Here is a 15005-nt window from a genome sequence, read left to right as displayed (position 1 = left end):
ATGTGCATCTGAATCAGAAGGAAAAGGCTTAGAAAATCAGAAAAGAGGTTTGATAAGTTGCCTGCAAAGTAAAAAGTATGAAAACTTGAAAAGATATAAAAAAACTCATAAAAAGGAAAAGACTTTTAAATGTGAGGTACTTGACAAGACGTTTTCACGAGTGGACTCTTTAACCCGGAACCAAAGAGTACATACGGGTGAGAAACCGTTTAGGTGCTATGTTTGTGACAAGACCTTTTCTCGAGTAGGAGGTTTGAACGAGCTCCAAAGAGTACATATGGGTGAGAAACCGTTTAATTGTGATGTGTGTGACAAGACCTTTTCACGAGTGGACAAGTTAACCCGGCACCAAAGAGTACATACGGGTGAGAAACCGTTCAAGTGTAATGTTTGTGACAAAACCTTTTCTGACTCGTCAAGTTTGAATAAACACCAAAGAGTACATACGGGTGAGAAACCGTTTAAGTGTGATGTATGTGACAAGACGTTTTCTTGTATGCACGATTTCAACAAGCAGTAAAGAATCCATACGGGTGAAAAACTGTTTAAGTGTGATGTTTGTGACAAGACCTTTGCTCAGTCACCACATTTGAACAAACATCAAAGAATTCATTTGGGTGTGTAACCGTTTACTTGTGCTGTTTGTGACAAGACCTTTGCTAAAGCAGGACATTTGAACTCACATCAAAGAATTCATACAGGTGAAAAACCGTTTAAGTGTGATGAATGTGACAAGACCTTTTCTCATTCATCAAATTTGAAGGCACATCAAAGAATTCATACGGGTGAGAAACCGTTTAAGTGTAATGTTTGTGACAAAACCTTTTCTCGCGTAGGAAGTTTGAACCAGCACCAAAGAGTATATACGGGTGAGAAACCGTTTAAGTGTGATGTTTTTGACAAGACGTTTTCTCGGTCATCAAATTTGAACACCCATCAAAGAATACATATGTGACCAAACCTTTCCTCAAGCAGGAAATTTGAACAAACACCGAAAATGGCATACGGATGAGTAGCCAATTAAACGTATGTATGTATGTATTTATTTGATGTATTTGAGAAGTATTCTTTGCATGTTGTTTGAATACTTATGAAAGACTGTAATCAGGTGAAAAACCTTTCATATGTGCAGAAAAGCTTCTGATTTTGTCAATTTTCACAGGCAGTAGGTTTTCGAAAATTTCGCAGTACAATTTTCACAAAAAGTACACAGAGGAGTAAAGGAAGATGGTTGCAACACAAGCTGTGGCCTCATTTGTTTGTGGCTATTATTCTCAAAACCAATTAGTAATACATCGAATTAGTTTTTTGTTCAATTTTGTTTTATGTGTTTAGTTTTTTTTACCAATTTCATCATCATCCTGTGAAAAGTAGTGATCAATATTTGCCTGATTGTAACAAATGTGATGAATGTAAAAAATGCTTGTCTACAAAAAAGTTTTGATGAAAAATTATTGCTGTTCCAGTCTTGTTATTTATTGTATTTAAATTAGCAGTTTGGATATTTACATAATTTTCTGGTAATTCTGTTTTTTGAAAGTGCACATTTTTTTTTCATCCGTACAATCTGGAACCACACGAAATAAAGAATGCAAATTCCTATCTTCTGGAAAAATTTCCTCTTAAATTGATAATCTCAAAAGAAACAGAAGTTTACATTGTCCAAAACTGAATTCATAATAGTTAGGATTTTTAAACAGCCAAATACTTTACACCAGAAAAGAAGATACAATTAGTTGTCATTTTTTTTCATTTAGTTCCACAAAAAGTTAAATAAAAAAGTCACAAAGTCATGCAACAATAGGGCATATATTGCATTTTGTGTTAAATCCTAAGGATATTGTTTTCACTTAATAAAAACCCTGTATACGGCCCAATAGGTCAAAGCAAGGCCTAAGTCAATCTTTCATTAAAAAATATATTTTTAATAACTTTTAAACGTGACTTCTAGACTTTCAAAAACCGTAAGACGTATATATTATGAATCAGAGAAAAATAGGCTTTCAAATGAGTTACTAGTCAAGCAGCTCTGGTTTAGTCCCTAAAAAAAGTATGTGACCTCTGAAAATTACCTCTGCTCTGAACTATTTCAAAACCTTTAAACACGGTAAGACGCATGTATTATGAATCAGAGAATAAAAGGCTTTCAAATGAGCGACTAGTCAAGCAGATACGGTTTAATCCCCAAAAATAGTGTGGGACCCTTGAAAATGTCCTCTGCTCTGGGCTCATTCAAGACTTTTAAGCTCGGTAATTCGTATATATTATGAATCAGAGAGCAAAGGCATATCAAATGATTTACTAGTCTACTAGATATGGTTTAATCCCCAAGAATAGTGTGTTACCCCTGAAACTCTTCTCTGCTCTGAGTTAATTGACCTTGTATTCTGAATTGTGGCGAGTGACAGCTCATTTGAAATTTTTCATCTATCTGAAGATAGCACACCACTTTTTGAGATGATTAGGAACTTTTTTCTTAATTTTTACCTTGATGATAGAATTCTATGACCAGGGCACTAAAAAGTGTTTTGTTAAATTAAAAGTCCCAAAAAGCTCAAACAATGGGACATATATTACATTTTATGATAAATCTAAGGGATATTGTTTTTCACTTAATAAAAAAAATCTCTGGGGCATAATAAACCTAAGCAAGGTCAACGGCCGCATGTATATATTACAAGTATTTTGAATTATTCAGAACCCAAAACTGAATTACATATTTGGAATATTTGTGAACGCCCAAAGTTAGTCTCCCCTGTAACTTGATCATTTCTTGGTGAAATGTGTTTGACGACAAAACCCAAATCTCCCCTCCAGTAACTTGATATGATGTATCTTTGTCAAATTCCCTTTGCCGATACATTGTGATTGCTGACATAAATTGAATATATCATTGTTACTAGTAAAATTCTTTTGTGTCCGCACCATCTGTGTTTTACTAACTCAGGTAATGATATTTTCTAAATCACTATTTAAAGAAGAAACGTATATTAAATTCACTGTACTAAAGGTAAACTAATAATTCTTTAAAAAAACTAATAAATTTATAATTAGTCTTATGAATTGATACTTGCGTATACTTGTATTTATCTTTGAGGTTGGGAGCTGTGGGATGTGGGCGCTGGACGCTAAAGTATTAATGAATTTTGGGACTGGGCTTTAAAGTATTGTTGGTCCAGTTTATAAGGTCTTAAAGATATACAAATATGTTTCCTAGCCTAAATTCTGAAAAATGAACATTGTTATGGCTTAAAGTTCTACTCAAACAACAGGAATTTCATTTTCAGAACTAAAGCAAGAGAAAAAGAAAATGATAACTGAAAATTAAGGTAAGTTTTGTTTTGTCATAATTTCAATAGGCTAGGTATGGACCTGTCATGTAGGAAAATTTCAGGACCCTCTAAAGGGAGAAAGAGTGAAGGTATGTACTTAAAAATAACTTCCCTGGACATACTTTAGCCTTTAGACCCATCCCTGAAATTTATTTTTTTAACCAAACCCCTTTCCAAGATATCCAAAAGGAGCTAAAATAGAATTTTACCGGATATTCAAGTAAACTATACAATAATTGACTAAATCATTTTCAAGAACAAATAGAAGAAACAAAGGAAATATACTTAGCAAACAATTGTTGTAAAGCAGCGTTCACAAGTGTGTCAAGCTAGAATCCCATCTCTAGATATGTGTCTAGCCTGAATTCAATGTCTAGGCAATGACTGTTCACAAGTTAAATGTGGCGCTTAGGTATACATGCTAGACAAGGCGCTTGGCTAGAAATTGAGTTCTAGACTCTAAAGCTCAATGTCTAGGATTTTTAATTACAGCCAATCAGAAGGTGTCAATTCCCAATATTTTCATCAATATTTTTTAAATTTTTAAACTTAAATTTAATTTCCGTTTTCTCATTAATTGTTTTTTTTTTCATTTTAGGCATATATGCAGCCCCTGACATAATAGTGGAGCACCCACTAAGGCAATTATTTTGCTCATCTCATCCATTAACTTGTGACAGTAAAAATAGGGATTACACAATGAAAGTTTTGCCCACATAAGCTTTCTTGATTGGCCATAGTAATCAAAAGTTCAAAAACCTGTTTTCAAAAAAACTGTCTAGTGAAAAAAAATAGTCATCTGACACTGAATCAGGAATGATAACTATTGTCTCGGATATTCTTAGGAGTAAAAGTTTAATACGAAAATAAATTAAGTGTGATTTCAAAAAAGAGCCTGAAACTTCTTGAAAATAGCTTCAAATGGAAATAAAAAATGCACCATTGGAATAAGCATGGCCAAAAACCTTTTGTAGGATAATTACAGTCTCCCACCTTGAACACCAAGGATATTGACTTTTTTGCATGGGTAGCACTGATCTGTCTCCCTTTTTTTCTTTTTTTTTCTAGCAGGGCTAGGGGGTGGCCAGAGCATCATAGAGAGGTTTGTAATAGCTCATTCGAAAGGGAATTATATTTGTAAGTGCCTTTTTTAACTGACCAAAAAGATTGGAGGGCAAATAGTCCTACTCCCTACAGGCTCTTGCCCGCCAAACTAGTCCCATAAAAATTTTGAGATAGCTATTTTGCTTAGCAAAGTTCAAAGGTCCAATATATATCGTTTTGATGATGATATGGCCCTCCATAGTCCCTGGAGAAGGGTTGTATGTGGTATCGGGCGTATCGATTTTGCGCGTATTGGTATCGGGCGGATTGGTATCGCAAGTATCGTATCGGGAATATCGGTATCGGTATCCACTGTTGTTTTTTTCAGTTATTTTCTAGGCTCATTTTTTAAAGCCTGTCCCGGCAAGATAGCATGGTTACAGCGGCAGCTGCAACCTAGTAAAGAGCGAACCACAGCCCATAGTAATAAAAAGTTAAAAAACGATTTTTGAAAAAAACTGCCGAGTGGAAAAAAATTTCCATTTGTCACTGACTCAGGAACGTTAACTATTATTTTGGTTCATCTTAAAAGTGAAAGTTTATTGCGAAAAGAAATTTATGTTGATTTAGAAACAAAGCCTCAAACCACTCGAAAATGGCGTCAGATCAAAATGAAAAATGTACCATTGGAATCAACATGGTCAAAACTTTTTGCAAGGAAGTTACAGTCCCCCTCCCTGAACAACAAGGAAAATCATTTTTTGCAACGGTAGCATGGATCTGTCTCCCGTTTTTTTCCAACAGGTCTAGCGGGCTACCAGAAAATCATAGAGAGATTCTTAATGGCATATTCAAAAGCTATTTCTCTTATCTACGAGCTTTTTATCAATTCTGTCATTTGCAAGTGCCTTATGGCACTAAAATGGCACTTTTTGTTCTATTTCTCCAAGGGTGGCAGTAGCAGGCTACCAGAACATCGTTGACAGATCTTTTATAACTCATAAAAGATATTGCACATATCTACGTCTTTCATATTAATTCCACCATCATCAAAATCAAATGGCATTAAAAACGGCACTTTTGGTGTCGTGTCTCAAGTGGAAAAGCTGCACTGTTTGAACTTCAACAGTAGTTTGAAGTTTCTTGAATATCATTTTAAATTTGACTAATGGACCATTGAAAGTATTATATTCAGTATAAGTTAAATTCAAATATTTGAATTATAGCAGAAAAAAGGGAATGCAAATTGAATTTTGAGTATAAAAAGATAATTATAAAAATAAGGAAATATATTTTTAATTTGAAATAAGTTGAGCTTTCTTGTCTGCAAAATGAACACGCAGAAATTTATGTACAAAAATTATCTTTTAACTTTTACAATCACTTTTTTTTAAATACATTTTTTGTGAGTTTCTGTAGGTAGAACATTTCTTAAGATGCTATCCTAATCTTAACAGAACTAACAGGGAAAATATATTGCTTTTTGAATTCAATTTTTTCTAATTAATAACAAAATCTTTTTGTAGGAACAACTTATGTTTTTGCGATGAATGTCATTTTTTAATGAGACCCAAAAACTGTTAAAAAAAATTCTTCCCTGGATTTACCATAAATTTGCTGCTTACACTGAATAACCGAGTAAGCAAATATATCGAAGAAAAGAAGCCTGTAAGGGTATCTCTGTCCTTTACGTACACATAAAGGAACCAAACGCTTTCCCCAAAAAGAGAATTTCCTAAAATAGTGCACATTTCAACTGGACTCAGAAATACTACACTTTAATAGCATGAATCGTGTTTCGAAAACTCCAGTTTTCAAAAACTCCAGTTTGGAGGGAAACTAAACCTCCTCCCAAGACCTAATTTGAAATCAATTTGAGATCAATCTGACAAAAAAACAATCTCCTTCAACTACATACAAACGTATAATACAGAAGTAGATTTAATGTTAAGACCTTTAAACGACAAAGCGACGATTTTGCCTAGGGGGCATACAGATCAGAGAGAGAATACATTCTGATCCAGAGATATCAGAGAGAGAAGACAGTCTGATTGTGATGGTAAGTATTCAGTTTAGTTTATTGATATTGATAACTTGTGTCTTATGTTTCCCAAAATGTTTAAGATAATATATTTTTATAAATAAAAAAAAGTTCGGTAAAATTCTACGGTACTGTTCTATTAGCTGTAAGCCATGCAAAAAGTAAAGTTTGGTTAATGCGAATGAAATAAAACAAAATAGAATAAAAATGTAATAGTTTAGAAACAAAATTTGGTTACATATTTGCACATTAGGGATGTGGGGGGTAAAGCGTGGCATACATTAAATATGTAACCTAACCCAGGTACCTTTTTTTCCTCTTAACCCCAAAAAAGTAAAGTTTAAATATTGTAAACGCAGTTAGAAACTACTGTTTGCAATCCAATTCTCCGTTGACAGAACCTGTTTGACTCGTTTTTTTATCATCTATCTTGCATGGCTTAGAGCTAATAAAGCAGTACCAATTCTATTTTAGCTATTTCTGACTATCTTGGAAGGGGGTTTGGTTAGGAAAATGAAACTTTCAGGGATGGGTCTACAGGCTAAAGTATGGGTATTTATGTACTATATGAAACACACGCGAAAAGTGAAGTTTGGCTGATTCTAATGAAGTAGAACAAAATAGGATGAAAATATAGTAGTTTAGAAACAAATTTCGGCTATATATTTACACATTAAGAGGGGGATAGAGCGTAGCATATATTTAATGCCTAACAAAGCCTAGGTATTTTTTCCCCTAAACCCCCAAAAACAATAGTTTAAATATTGTAAGCCCAATAAAAAACGACGCTTTACATTCTATTTCTCTATTAAAAGAAACCCACACCTTCCCTATATAATATAGCGCATGTGTTCCAGATAGTACATAAGTACCAAAGTATGTCCCGGGAAGGTATTTTGAAGTACCTATCTCCACACCTTGTCCCACTAGAGGGTCCTTAAATTTGCCTACATGGCAGGTCTGTACCTATTGAAATTTTTATAAAACAACATTTTACCTTAATTTTCAATTATAAATTTCTTTTTCTCAAGGTTTAGTTCCGAAAATGCAATTCGTGTTATTTGAGTAGAATTTTAAGCCATATCAATGTTTTTTTCTTCAAAATTTAGGAAATGTATTTTTATATCTTTTAAACCTTATAAATTGGGATTGAGCAAAGTTGTGAAGCTGAAAACACTTTTGTTGTACTTCATCTAAGCAGAAGATCTATTTTGCAAGGTTTCAATTTTGTAACACATATATTTGATGAGGCAGCGAACAAGAGATTTGATGAGTTAGTCAAAGGTATTCAGAAAAAACAGGATTTGTGGCATTATTAGTGCAACCGTTGAGCTCTGGAAGTAGAAAAAGGGGGGAAGTCTTTTTTTTATTTGTGCCTCGATTTCATTTCATCTTCATCCCAGGTCCGTGTTTCACTGTTTTACTGATTGGAAGATACTTCTTACTGAAGTGTCTTCTGTCGATCTGCTTCAATAATGACCATGGAATTGTAAAATGGTCTCTAATATTCCGTTTCAGCTGTTAGAATTTCGATTTTGTTGCTTATATGTATTGCAAACAATTATTTTAGAGTACAAACAATTTGTTTACACCTTTACGCTTCCAGACAACCAAAACTCCCTGAGTGGATGTTCAATGGATCATTTGAAATACCCTTCTCTTATGCGCATGTTTTTTTTTTCAATTTTACAATAGCAGGCACAATGTGAGATTGAAAAAAAAACTTATGCTGTTACTTCTTATGCGGAAAAGTTCTGAAGTACAAAACAGGTATCATTGTAATATTTGTGTTTCAGAACCTTTAACTGGGGGTTCACAAGAACTCCCTCCGTACACTACCCCCCAAGCCCCTTTATTGAGTTTAATAAATCGTCTGCTCATCAATAAGCTACTGAAACATTAACAGGCTACCACACCGTCGTAGATAAATGTTTAATGGCTCAATTATAAGCGATTGCTTCTGTTTACTAGGTTTCTAAAAATTCTACCATCTAGTAGATTTCACAGATTTTAATGTTAACGAGTTTCTAAGGAGAATTTGCAATGAACTCTTTGTCATGGTTGAAGCACTAGCTACAACATAGTAGAGAGCGAACCACAGTTCATATTACCTAAAAGTTAAAAAATGTTAAAACGGTCATTTTTCTTCTTTATTCCAGATCTAGTGGGTTACTAAAACATCATAGATACATTCTTAAAAGTTCACTCGAAAGTAATTTTTTATTAGTACTTAGCTTAAATAGATTCTGCCATATGCAAGTGTCATATGGCACGAAAAAGGGCACATCTCTCGAGGGGTGGGGCTGGCAGGCTACCAATACATCTTATATAGATTTTTGATAGCTCATATAAAAAATATTCCTAACATTTACGCTCTTCCTATAAATTCCACCATCTGGAAGTTTCAAATAGCATTAAAATGACACTTTCGGTACCATGTCTCAAGTGGAAAAGCTAGGGCGAGTGGGCTACTAGAACTTTTTAGAGTGATGTTTAATGGCTGATTTGAAAACTTTTCCTCATATCTACGTGCTTTTTATCAATTCTACTATTCGTAAGTGACATATAGCTCTAAAAACAACATTTTTGGTGTCACTTCTTAAGTGGAAAACTTTGGAAGCATAAAACGGTATCATTGTAATAATTATGGTCTAAAACCCTTAACTGGAGGTTTACAAGAACACCTCCTGCAACTTCCTCCTCCAGTTCCCCTTAATAAGCTACACAATTAAAGTCCTTGTGCTTACTTTTCAGATAATCCACTACTTCTGTTAGCGTGATGCTTTCATTTTTTAGGCATATCCCGGGAAGACAGATTTTAAACCTATTGCTCATATCTACGTGCTTTTTATCAATTTTACCATCCAAAAGTGCCATATAGGTCTAAAAACGGCACTTTTGGCAACACTTCTTAACTGGAAGAGTTTGGAAGCATAAAACGGTATCATTGCCATAATCATGGTTCAAAGTCCTTAGCAGGAGACCCATGGGGACCCTTCACGTATACTATCGCTCAAGACACTCCTAATAGTTTGTATAAATGATCTTGTTCCGTTAAAATAAAAATATTACTTCGAATGCAAAAGTTAAAAAATCTTAAAAAAAATATCTACCAGAAGTAAAGATTGATTGATCAATTGTTTTGAATTGAACCTTCAAACTTCACTCTGTGATGAAGCCTGTGCGCTAGTTCTAACGGTGGTAATTGAGGGGAAGGGACGTCCCTGTCCCCTTAGTTTTTGCTCTTGCCTGGGTTTTGAAATCATCGTTTTTGGTCATTTCATTGGAAAAAGGCACTTGTTTCATTTAAACAAGCTGGGGAAACAACCGAAAGTGAACTTTGTGGGAATGTGCTATCAAGTCAAATTTATAAAAAGCGATTAAATATAAATATAAGCTTTTAAATGAGCCCTTAAACAGCTTTCTTTTGTTACAGTAGCCTTCTAGTTTTTGCTAGTCAGTAGGTGGTTTATATAGCCCTCTCTTCATTATAGCTTTTTCAGGCAAATTCGGCTGAGAAGAAAACAGCTTTTTGCTCATCGAAAAACAAACGTTCCTGAAAAACATGTATTGTTCTGTGAAGTATGGATAATGAACTTTATGTTATAGACTGAAAGTTTGTCTTAGCTGTCAAGGTTTTTTTTGCAGTATATTTTAGAGGTGTCTTATCTCCCCTAGAACAGTGGTAATTAAAAATTATATTAGAAATACTTTTTCAACTGAAACTAAGGAGCGACATTAAAACTTAAAACGAACATACATTATTCCGTATAAATAAAAAAAGATCATGGCAGCGTTGTTTCTACATTAAATTTAAATAAAAAACGAACAAAGATTAATTAAAAAAAAACAAAGGTTTTCCGAGGGAAGTAAAGAGCGAAATTGAAACGTAAAACGGACAAAAATTAATACTTCACCGCCTATTTGATACATATTAATATAAATAGTTCCGTGGTACAACTTTTGTTTGAAAGGAACATGTACTGACCTGGGTTTATCAGTTCGTTCCCTAAGACATGGTGCAGTATGCGGTCTCTGATACACCCTTCCATTAGTTTACAGACCAGTGACGTGAAATATACTGGTCTGTAATTTTCCGCATTTGCTCTTTCCCCTTTCTTATGGATGGGCACAACAATCGCTTCATGCCAAATTTTTGGCAGCTCCCCTTCGTCCATAGAAGTCTAGAAAGGCTCTAGCAGTGGCTCAACAATGTACTCAGCGCATTCCTTTAGCCATACTGCCTCAATTCTATCTGGGCCTTTTGACTTGTCTGTCTGAAGTTTCTTAAGTTAGTTTATTACTTCCTCTTTTGTGAGTGTCATTTCAGGGGTTTGTCTCTCTTTTGTGACATCTGGGTGTTCTTTTTTTGGTTTAAAATTGAGCTGAAGAAGAAGTTGAAGGCATTTGCCTTTTCTGACACTGTTGTGGCCGTCGACTCATCTTTGTTGACCAGGTTTGGTATTTGTCTCCTCGATGTGAGTCTGGAGTTGACGTGTTTCCAGAAGTTTTTAGGGGCTGTTTTTACTTCACTTGCTGTCTTTTCTCATAGTCTCTTTCAGCGTATCTTGTTGCATCGTGGAGTTTGCTTCTGGCTCTGTTGTACTGCATCTTAGCTCTTTGTGTGTCCAAGTTTAGAGATTCCAATTTTCTGATTTTCGTAAATTTTTGACTCTCAATGTTCATCAGCCGCTTCAGCTGAGAGTTAATATGTGGTAGTGCTCGAGGCTGACAGCTGTTTTTTGTTTTGGTTGAGCTTTCGGCCCTGCGAATCATGATGTCTTGGAATAGTTCAAATTTCTGGTCACATGTCTCTCCCATCTGCAAGTTTATCCAATCCACTTGGCTAACTGTTTCTTTAAGCTTTGATTTATTAAGATTTCTGAATTCCTTTCTGTTGTGGTACTTTGGTTTTGTTTGAATCAGGTTCAGCTGGACAAGTAGAGTTATGTGGTGGCTTTTTCTTAGGGGTGGGAGTGAGCTTAGTTGATGTACTGTCTCAGGACTGCAGGTGAGTACTAAGTCCAAGCTTTTTTCATTTGCGTTTTTGCGGAATCTGGTTGAATCATTTACCAACTGAGTCAGACGATGGTCTTTTAGCATACTGACAAAGGGATGATCAGGTGCTTGGTTTTTATCCCATTTGATTACTGGGAAATTGAAGTTACCTAGTATGTACATTGGGTGTTTCATGTCTATGAGCTTAGTGAGAGCTGTGTTAAGGAGGTGTAGGGATTCTGTCTTTTCTTCAACTGTTTGTGACGGTGACCTATAGACACAGCCAAAAACTAAATCTGTCACCTTTATGAAGAGTGTCTCTAGTCCAATCTTGGCGCTATCTGCTCCTGGAGAGATTTGCTGGTATTTACATCCAGTTTTTACATAGATGATGCACCCTCTGTTGCACTCTTGTAGCTTTCATGCTGCAGCTTCATAGTAGGAGATCTCTATTTCTGAATCCTGGATAACCATGTTTTGCTTTGGAGAGACTTCGGTTATGCTGATCACGTCTGGTTTTATATTGTGAACGAGGAGCTTCAGTTCACCCATTTTGTTTTTGACATTTGGTTAGCATTGGTATGCAGGATACATAACTACTTGAGCTTTTCGTCACATTTCCAGATCTTCTTTCTAGAAGAGTTGTCACATTTCTTATTGGTCAGCATTTTGGTTGCAGGATCTTTGGACCCTTTGTCATTGAAAATGTAGTCAGTTACATTGTGATAGGTCTGTCATTTTTTGGTGGATCTGCTGTTTTGAGAGTTTTAGGATTCCTTGGGTTTTCAGTTGATGTCTGATTACTGTTCTCCGAGGTTCTCAGTCGTCGAGGTACGTCATTTCGGAAGAAGGTCTGAAGAGTTTGCCTTTTCTCATAGCATTTTGGACTATATCCATCTTCAGTTGTACTTCTGATTCAGGCAGCTGAATCAGTAATGGTCGTCCTCTAGACCTAGCGTTTGCTTCATTTCTGTTCTTGTTACAGAGCCTGGTGGCTTTTACAATAGTGGGCACCGGTAATTCAAGCTCATTTTCTATTATATGCTTAACCTTGGACAGGTCATCAACATTTTTGTTCTCTGGTACTTTTGACATTTTTATTTTCCGTCGCTCTGTCTTCTGTAGGCAGTAAGCTTCTTCTTTCACAATTTTTCTCACTTCGTCTGTGTTAACAACTGGCGGTGAGTAATTCTGTTGAATTTTTTCAAGCTTTGAATTGAAATCTAAGAATGCACTGTCTAACTACTGGTGCATCTAGTCAAAACTTAATATCTGGGCAAGATCTGATTATAAGAGTGCTATTTCAGAGGATATTTGCTTCACACAACTGTCAACCCCTGCTATCAAGTCATACAGTACTTGAATGTCAGGAGACACAGTTGGGGCGGGAGTATTTGGTGGTCTAGTCGGGCTTTTTGCACCTTGCCGAGATCCCCCACTGGAAGGAGTTGTTTTTTTGCAACCTGATGAAGTAACCACTGAATGGAATGTAGTAGTTAAGTGGGCTTCTGTTCCTTGTTGTCTGTCATTCAGGATTTGTTATTTATCTGAGGGGGACTCAAGCTAAACAAAAGTATAGTTATATGCAATTGGTCGAAATATATACACAAAACAGGGTATTATATACAATTTTATTACTTCAAAATCCTCCTGGAAAGTCCCCAATATATACAATTTGTGTGAAAGTCAATATGCCAATATTTTTTTCTAAGTATGTTTTTTCAGCCAATATCTTTTCTATTGTTACCTTGAAAATTCTTGAGGTAAACAAAAAATGTGGGAAGTGAAATACTCATATCAACTATTTCCAGTAGTTTCATGATTAAAATCCAGCTGGTACCAAATCGGCCTCTTGTTTATTTGATATTGCTCCCTTCTGCACAAACTGTCACCAAAAATACACAAAAACGGATATATCAGCATAATCTGTGGCGTTTTTAATATTTAACGTTTGGCAACTGCGCACTATTGATGGCTGCAATTAGCTGCAAATTCGGAAGAAGAATTTAGTCCACCCTCCTTTACAAACAGTACACCAAGCCAGAGTTGCCACGGGTAGTACCAAAGTACTACTTTTAGTACTTTTTGATCAAAGTAGTACTTCTTGAATACTTTCTGCAAAATCAGTACTTTTTCAATACTTTTTGTCAAAAGTAGTACTTTAGACCAAAAAGGGCAATTTTACAAGTATATTAGAAATGATAACCAACTAGATTTTTTTTTATTGTTAAATTTCAATAAAAACCGATCTTAATAAATCCAGCTTCTTCAAAAGACCCAAAAAATCATTTTAATTGCTCCCTTCCCGTTAAACTTTTTAGAGTGGCTTGGTCTCTGTCTCACTTCCTCCAGCCTTAAATTTGCATCGCTCCAACATGAAGATTTGAGGAATTTTGAGTGACAGAATTTTGTTTTGTTTTTTATTTTATGAAACAAAAAATATTTCAATCATTGTTTTCAGTTCCTATACGAAACATCAGTTATTTTACATAAAATGCCTTTTTTCCGTTTGTAATTTGAATAATAACTTCCAACCAAAAGAAAGCAAGAAATAAAAGAAGATTATTTCTTCAACCACACAATTCAACCCCAAGAATTTTAGCCTATAGCTGTTTTGATGGGTTTCACAGGTCCAGACGTACAAATAATTTTTAGGGGAGGAGGCCAAACAATAAAGAAAAAGTTAAACTCAATTTCAAAATGAACTAAAAAGTAGAGAATTATTTTTTTCTCAAGAATTTATGAATATAAATGAACACGAGGGGCACAAAAAGCATTGGATTTTAAATAATATAAACACAAAATTTATCTAGGTTTTAAATGCATAAACGAAAAGTCGATGAATTTAGGAAAACAAGTAAAAAAGATCAAATTATACATAAATGAATCGATTTTTTGCCCGGGATTTTCACTTATGTTTATAGATTCTGAAAAAAAAATATTTGAAATTTTTAATTTTCCACTTAAAAAAAAAAAATATCGTGTCTTATCCAAGATTAAAACCTAAGTTAACACAGCCTCAGGAAGTGCTCTTACCGTTGTGCTTTACTGATAAAAGTGGAAAGTAACTGAACATTCGGTAGTGGTTGAAAAAAATTCACAAATTAAAAAAAATTGTGGTACAAAGAAATAAATGGAAGATGGAACAAAAAGATCAGTGAGTTAATAAAAACGAACTGCAAATGTTTTAATTAAAAATAATTAGGGGGGATAATAAAAAACCTATAATTTAATAAAGAAATGCCGACAAAGTCGAAGAAATTTACGTTTTCGGGTGCTTGGGACCCCGGCCCAACCTGCGTGGTCCCTATGAGTCAGTCTTTAAGTAAACTTTAAGCCTGCCCTAATAAGAGTGTTTATTTTCTCCATAAAAATGGGCACTAGTCTAGTTGTCTTTTTCTAATGCCAAATATTTAGTGATTGTCCTTTTCTGAAGAAAACAGGCTAAACACACAAAAGCAGTACCATTCAGTTCTTTATTTTATACTATTTACAAGTATCATGGCCCCTTTTCTGAAAATACACCCACCCTCCCTGATTGTCCGGGATATAGACCTAGGAATATATTAAAAAAATTAACCAATCAAATT

The sequence above is a fragment of the Artemia sp. Qi Xiang Cuo genome, chromosome 10, assembly GCF_049724085.1.
Source record: "Artemia sp. Qi Xiang Cuo chromosome 10, ASM4972408v1, whole genome shotgun sequence".
Taxonomy (NCBI): Eukaryota; Metazoa; Arthropoda; class Branchiopoda; order Anostraca; family Artemiidae; genus Artemia; species Artemia sp. Qi Xiang Cuo.
This window is presented reverse-complemented; position numbering follows the sequence as displayed.